The sequence below is a fragment of the Arvicanthis niloticus genome, chromosome 9, assembly GCF_011762505.2.
Source record: "Arvicanthis niloticus isolate mArvNil1 chromosome 9, mArvNil1.pat.X, whole genome shotgun sequence".
Lineage (NCBI taxonomy): Eukaryota > Metazoa > Chordata > Mammalia > Rodentia > Muridae > Arvicanthis > Arvicanthis niloticus.
This window is the reverse complement of record NC_047666.1, coordinates 69337868-69345518: the sequence shown is the minus strand read 5'-3', so window position 1 is coordinate 69345518 and position 7651 is coordinate 69337868. Positions and strand designations below refer to the sequence as shown.

Genomic DNA, 7651 nt, shown 5'->3' with positions numbered 1-7651 from the left:
GCCATTTCCTTTACTCTGTAAAATGAAGATCAGCCTGAAAGTAACCCACACATTCACATGAAATGTGGTTCATTGGTAAAAGTGGAAGGGAAGTTTTCCAAAACCAGCCATGAAAAAGTGAATCTCCAAAGAAGAGGACAGTGAAAGATAAACTTTGTCTTACTTAAAAGTAAAATGAAAGTACCATCATAGTTGACTATGCATATGATAGCTAATTTCAAAATAGTATACTAGATTTCTCAAGGAAATAAAACTATAGAAACTGAAAATTTATTCATCAATTTTTAAAACTCAAAAAATGTATGATAAGGAGATGTAACTTCAGGCCATCACTTTATAATCTGTGTGAGCCTGTCAACCACACTCTGAATGTCTCAAAAGAGAGGAAGATACAGAAAAACAGGAGTGTGCTTAATGAATCTCAACCACCTGCCTAAAAATAAAGCCTACATTTTTCCATCCTAGAATCCTTTAAAACTTACAACTAGTATTTGCTATATTTATTGCAAGGCCAAGTTTTAATACTATTATGACCCTTTTCTTCATATTTCCTTTTCTTATGTTAGCATGTTTTTCCAAGAAGAAAATAAAAGAATAAACATCTATACCATGTCACGTGTCCTACAATTGTGTACTGATTTTCTGAATGTGAATGAGAGTAAAAGCCTACTGGTAAATGAAGAGCTATAGGTAGCCAATGGCTGTTGAGAGAGGAAGAGGGAGTTTTCTCTAGGGATGAAACCCAAGTGGTCAGGCTTAAACCCCTCTACATACCTGCAATACTTGATACTTGATAGATCTCTCTCTCTCTCTCTCTCTCTCTCTCTCTCTCTCTCTCTCTCTCTCTCTCCCTCTGCCTCTCTATCTGTATCCTCTCTCTCTCTCTCTCTCTCTCTCTCTCTCTCTCTCTCTCTCTCTCTCCCTCTTTTTCTGCTCCTTCTTCCTCTCACCCCCTCCCTCATCCCCTTCTCTCTGTGTAGGTGTGGGGGCATGTGCAACAATAATAAGGAAGTAATGAATATAAGAAAGAGTAAGAGAGAAGCATAGGAGGACATTAGGGGAAAAAAGAAGAGGAAAAAATCAATCTAAATAAAGTATTCATGTATGAAATTCCCACATCAAGTTATCAATTTAAATATGTGTAAATTTAGCCTTAACATATCCATCTTTAGGTATAAAGGGTCATTCTTGCTACCCGATTCTCTATTTTACTAGCAATTTTGATGTGTGTTTATCTCTTATATCTATCCTGCACAAGACTAGTTTTCCTAGTATACATTATACTTTGACCATATCAGTAACCACCATCCACTTTCCTTTTTCCAACATTAGGGTTTTCTTAGCTCCAGACAAAAATCCACTCTCAACCTATTTTCTTATACCTTCACTTGAGCTTTTAACTGAGCTCAAGACCAGCAGGACCACTGTCAGCAGAACCACCAACATCCTGGAGGAGGCTCTGGAATTGCTCTTAATCCTTTTTAGGAGAGAGAAAAAATGAATCAGCTCTTCTTATAGAGATTCAGAACAATGGTACTTTTGAGCTCCCTACAGGGTGACCTTAAACCTGGCAAACAGGATTCTTTGCATCCCTGACTTCTCTTGGGACCAAGCCCATAAAGTAAAATGGTTAGGAATTGTTTTATCTATAAAAGGTATGGCATGTGACTTCAGAAACAAATATTGTTTGAAGGAATATTGCATAAGGTACCAGTACACATATTCAAAGTAAAGTCTTGATATAATTTGAACTTCAGTCTGATTTATGAGACTGATTCTGTTTTTCAAATATGTGTTGTTACAGGTAAGAGATATTAGTCACCAGTATTCTCATATCACAAAGGGAAGACAGCAAATACTTCTGACAATCTTGATAGCACTTATTCTGTCAGTCACATTGTATGTGTCCTGTGTACATGATATATGGTCATAATTTTTATTAATGCAGCAGTCATTCCAGGTCTCAAATTCATTAAAATATCACACTTGAACACATGGTAAGGAAGGTAGACACTCATTCTATCCTATATCATGAAGAGTATACAAGGTATTCCGACTCTATCCCCAATCAGTGCTCTAAAGCACCAAGCATTTTAAAATTTAGAAAACACCCTGACAATAAACTCAGAGCCATGCAATTGCTATAGGCCCTTAACTCACAGGCTAACCACCTCAAATCAGTTAAAAAATAATTCTAATTCAATTTCTTCACTGACATTCATGGGGTTGACATTCATGTACGGTAGCTACACAAACCACAAGAGGTTAACATAGCAGTCCACTTTCCTTTTCAAACTACACTACTTCATGTCTAATAATTCAGAGTATACTCCGCTTTACGAGAGACATGGTGTAAACTTTGTTTTGACCTCATTCTCCTAGGAAAGTCTTTAATAACCACTGCTGATATTGATCTCAATTATACAGATGAACTAGGTTGTCTGTTGTCTTCTTTAAAGTCCAAGGTGTAGTGTGTCTGTGCAGTAATATTCTATTGTTATTTTTATAATTTGGCCTATAATGCTGATTTTTTTCAGAAATATTCTGAAATATTTCTTCTCACGATCCTTGTATGACTGACTAACCCATATCCTATGTTTTTATTCTGTCTTCTTGTATTTGGTTATCATCTGATTTTTATCTTTTTTTTCATGTGGCTTAGAGAATTTCTTTATTTTTCTAAATTAGATTTTTGCCCAGATTTATTACATTAAGGGTCTGGCTTCCTGACCACCGCCCATCTTCAAATGTGTCTCTGTGCTCTGGGCCTTCCCCACCTGCAGGTGGGTTCTCTTCTCTGTGGTCTGAGGAATGTTACTCAGCCTCTCCCTTCCTCTCCTGAATGTTAATCCAGCAAGTGTCCTCTGACTCAGGAATATTGTACTCTTCCTGTAAAGCAGAATGCATCCTGAGGCAGTGAATTCTGAGACCTGAAAATCGCACATTTAGTTCTTACAAGAACACACTTCCAAAGTTGCCCTCTGACATCTACAAACATCCTGTGGCACACAGTTGTCCACTTACACATACATTCACATACATAATAAAGTGAAATTGCCAAAGGAACAAATCTATACAACTCTAGATTCTCATTTAGTTCTTACAGTCTAGGCTGCACACCTAGATTGGACAGATTCACCACTACACTACTCTATTCCCCAGCTATGAGATCCCTTATAACTTGTGGGTTTTCCAGGCCACATGCTTCTCCATTGTCCTTCCACCTCCTGCTCCTCCAGTTGTCTTCCTCCTCTGTCCCTTCTCTCTCTCTCTCTCTCTCTCTCTCTCTCTCTCTCCCCACCAACCTTTATTTTTCCCCCTCCCCTTCTACTGCCCAACCACTGGCTCTATCCTTTATTTTACAAATTAAGGTGGGCAGAAAGTTCACTAGAAATCACCTGTGTACTGATTCACTCTTCCTCTCCAGTCCCTCCCAGGAAAGTGGAATTAGCATCAAAATCCAAGGCCAGGGCTATCCACCACAACTGTGTTTTACATGAGCCTTACTCAAGTGACTACTCATTGAAATCACAAAACTGCCATACATTCTAATCTCCTAACTGCTATTAATATAATAATGTACATCGTCAAGAGAAAGTGTTACAGCTACACAATGCTCTTCAGCAAAAAGAAATATCTAGCCCTTGAAGAAAATTTGTGAATGTGCATGGGAGCCACCAACTTGAACAAAATCTCTATCTCAAGGTTGCTTGCCTATGTTTTGCATAACTTTATAAGCTATTAGGGAATCCTGTTATGATTTGAATGTCATTTGAAAGAAGTTTTTATTACATTCTTCTCTAAGAACTCTTAGGAAAAATAACCAAAATTTCATAGTCACTTCTCTAAAGAGAGGGAACATCACATCCTTCTCTGAAAGGCCTAAGACTCCCCAGAAGGGGACCCCAGGGGACCCCACTCAAGTCTCAGGACAGCATGCAACCAAGGACACACGAGAGACCAACTTGTTACAAGCACATGAGGCGGTTTAATCAGAGCTCTGGGCCAGTCCATATCTTCATATCTCACATAGGGGATAGAGGAACTGACCCAGAGGCTCTAAGGATTATGACTTTTATAACCAAGGGGTGGGGGAAGTGGGAGATTTTTCCGTGGGTACACATGATTGGTTGTTTTACATCAGCAGAAAATTAAATTGCAGTTTCTTGGACCTTGAGAAGACCTGGGTGGGGGGGGGGGAACCTTTTTATCTTTCGTGGTCAGTCAGTTTCTTTGGGTGATTTAATAGGCCTTCTGTGACTAATTAACTGGGCCCAAACCTGCTGACAGGCATTTTTAACTATTTAGGTTAGGAAAAGGAAACACAGGGCCCTGCTATTTTATTAGTTTGGGCCTATTTCAAAATTTTCTTTCACCCTAGCTCCAAACCTCTGAAGATTAAACTTGATCAAGGCCTGGGAGAATGCTCAAGAAGAATTAAATAAGTAAATGGAATATACATATACATCTTCTAGTAGGCATTTCTTAATCAACCCCTTATGCTAGCTAAAAATTCACATCTACTGATATAACAAGAATCAAAAGAGCTGGGCATAGTTTTATTAATACTTTCACTGTCAATGTAAATGTATATATATATATATATATATATATATATATATATATATATATATAATCAAACAAAAAACAAAACAAAGCTGGAAAGCACTGAGACATAGCAACAGCAATGCAAGCCCTAGAACTTGCTGATTTCTAGACTACAGGTTCCCTTTATACCAGACTTAGATGAGCCTCAGTCATACCATATTAAAAATAAATTTTACTATATTTACAATAGAGTGTTTCTGAAGGTTAAATGACATGAGGTAAATTGTTAGTAGTTATTCCATACCACAAGTAAGGTGGTACATCAGTAAATTCTTGACTTCACTAGCCTTAGAATAGGTAAGTAGTCATATTTAGAATGTATTTGAAACATAGACCCAACTCAGTTTTATAATTGTGCCTGAACTAAATTCCTTTAACTGAGTGAAGACTGGGAGGTCTGCAGGCTGATTTTCTTTTAGAGCAGATCCTATCTGTAGGCTGGAAGAACATTATCTCACAATAAGACTGAACGTCGATGCATGAACATTAAAGAGATTATATAAAACACCCAAACAGAAGCTGGGAATCCCTGACGTTAAATTATGGAAAAGCTGGAAGAAGCTGAGGAGAACCCATAGGAAGACCAATAGTCTCAACTAAATGGGACCCCAGAGATCTCTCTGATACTGAGTTACCAACTAGGAAACATACACCAGTTGATATGAAGCTCCAGAGACATATACACCAGAGAACTGCCTGGTCTGTCTTCAGTGAGAGAAGACACACCTAACCCTTAGAGACTTGAGGCCCCATGGATTGGGGAGGTCTAGTAGGGTTTGGGGTGGGATGGGGGTTGTGGGTGTAGGATGGGGTGTGTTTGTGGATGGGAGTGGAGGGTGGAGTGGGTGAGGGGAGTGGGGACATCCTCTTAGAAATGGGGAAGGCAGTAAGGGTGAGGAAAAGTCAGAAGGTGGACCAGGAGGGGGATAGCGATTAGATTGTAAAAAAAAAAATTAAAGAATAATTTTTAAAAATTTTTTTAAAAAGAGGTTATATAAAAATATGGTTAGACTGGGACCCAGAAAATATGACTGTGACTGTGGCCTAAAAAGTAATATCCAAGGGTTTCTGCGTGCCTCTCTGGCAGCTGGTTACAAGGTGAGGGTGGGCTTGAGGGGCCCTCTCTAGCTCGCAACCTGTGTCTATGGTCTAGCCCAAAGTTTCCAGCTGCCCTGGACTGATCCCTGGTGTATGGCATCAGAGGAACAGACTCTCAGAGTCCCAAATAAAGGGCCACCTCCACAGATCTTAGCCAGGAGTAAGATACCCTGCTCCAATAATGGCTACCACTGGATATGAACCAGTGGCTGAAATTGGTATCGGTGCCTCTGGGACTGTATACAAAGCCCGAGATCCTCACAGTGATTACTCTGTGTAACCCTCAACAGTGTGTGAGTTCCTAATGGGGCAGCAGTTGGATGAGGCCTTCCTGTCACCACAGTTCATGAGGTATTCTTGCTAAGGAGGCTGGAGGCCTTTGAACATCCCAATGTTATATGGCTGATGGATGTCAGTGCTACTTCCAGAATTGATAGGGACAGCAAGGTCATCCTAGCATTTAATCGTATAGACTAGGACCTAAGGGCATACCTGGACAAAGCACCCCCAACAGGCTTGCTAGTTGACACCATCAAGGACCTGACATGTCAGTTTCTAAGAGGCCTAGAATTTCTTCATGCAAACTGCATTGTTCACCGGGACCTTAAGCCAAAGAACATTATAGTGACAAGTAATGGGATAGTGGGATTTTGGCCTAGCCAGAATCTACAGCTACCAGATGGCCCTCATGCCTGTGGTTGTTATGCTCTGGTACTGGGCTCCTGAAATTCTTCTGCAGTCTACGTATGCACTACCTGTGGACATGTGGAGCCTTGGCTGTATCTTTACAGATATGTTTTGTCGGAAGCCTCTCTTCTGTGGAAACTCTGAAGCTGACTAATTGGGCAAAATCTTTGATCTCACTGGATTGCCTCCAGAAAATAACTGGCCTGGAGTGTTATTATCTCTACCTCGAGGAGCCTTAGCACCCAGAGGACCAGGACAGCCAGTGATGCAGTCAGTGGTGCCAGAGATGGAGGAATCTGGAGCACAGCTGCTTTTGGAAATGCTAAGCTTTAAACCACAGAAACGAATCTCTGCCTTTCAAGCCCTGCACTACTCTACACAAGGAAGAAGGTGACCTGGAGTGAGAAGAATGGGCTGCCTTTCCCAGTTTTTAGACACTCAGTGGAGACAACCTCACTGAAGCCACAGACTCTGCTGTGAAGCTGTGCAGAGCACTCCAGTTTTTTTTTTTTTTTTTTTTTTTTAACAGAATATTTTAAGCCTTAAATGACAAATCCCCACCTCTTCGTATGAGGTTTGTTCTCTTTCCCCCCATTTCTCAAAAGGGCAGAAATATCTGTCTTCTTCCCTTCCTGATTTATATTGGCATCTTTTTTTATACAGGGAAATAAAACAAAACAAAGGAAAACAAAAGGTATGTGAACACTCAGTGAGATTCTAGGGTTACATGTCCAAGAGAAAAGCACCATGTGAAGACCTAGCAAGGACGCTATCATCGACATGCCAAGATTAGGCATGTCGGAAAAAATAAATGTGTGGCCAGTAATGTGAGACTTCTGATACTGAAAACCGAAATATAAATTTTTCTTGTTAATTCCACCAACTCAATATTTTATTTCAGACACAGCAAACTGAGAAGGATGAGAACAGAAACTGAGATTTGGAACCTGTGAAGTGTATCTATTTGACACATTCACTCAAAGCTGCTTTCACCTACACAGACCTGATTGCCCTGCTGCAGGCTACATCATTTTTGCTCCAACTTTCCTGAAGATCTCACAGGTCAGCTCCTGTAGGATGGATTGTGTTGGCTTTGAAGAGTTCCTAGGTGATATTTTTCTTTCATAATACACAAATCTCTTTCACACTCTTCGAAGACTGGAGAAGGTCAGGAAAAGGGCACCAACTGAGTGATATTTGGAAGAATCAGAGACCGTGCTCCAGACTCACCAAACAAAAGATAAATGGATTTCCCACA

General features: G+C 40.1%; 1 pseudogene; it reads left to right on the top strand.

Moving 5' to 3' along the window:
- Positions 1-5887: 5887 nt before the first annotated feature.
- Positions 5888-6797, top strand: LOC117715621 (cyclin-dependent kinase 4 pseudogene; annotated as a pseudogene).
- The last annotated feature ends 854 nt before the right edge of the window (positions 6798-7651 follow it).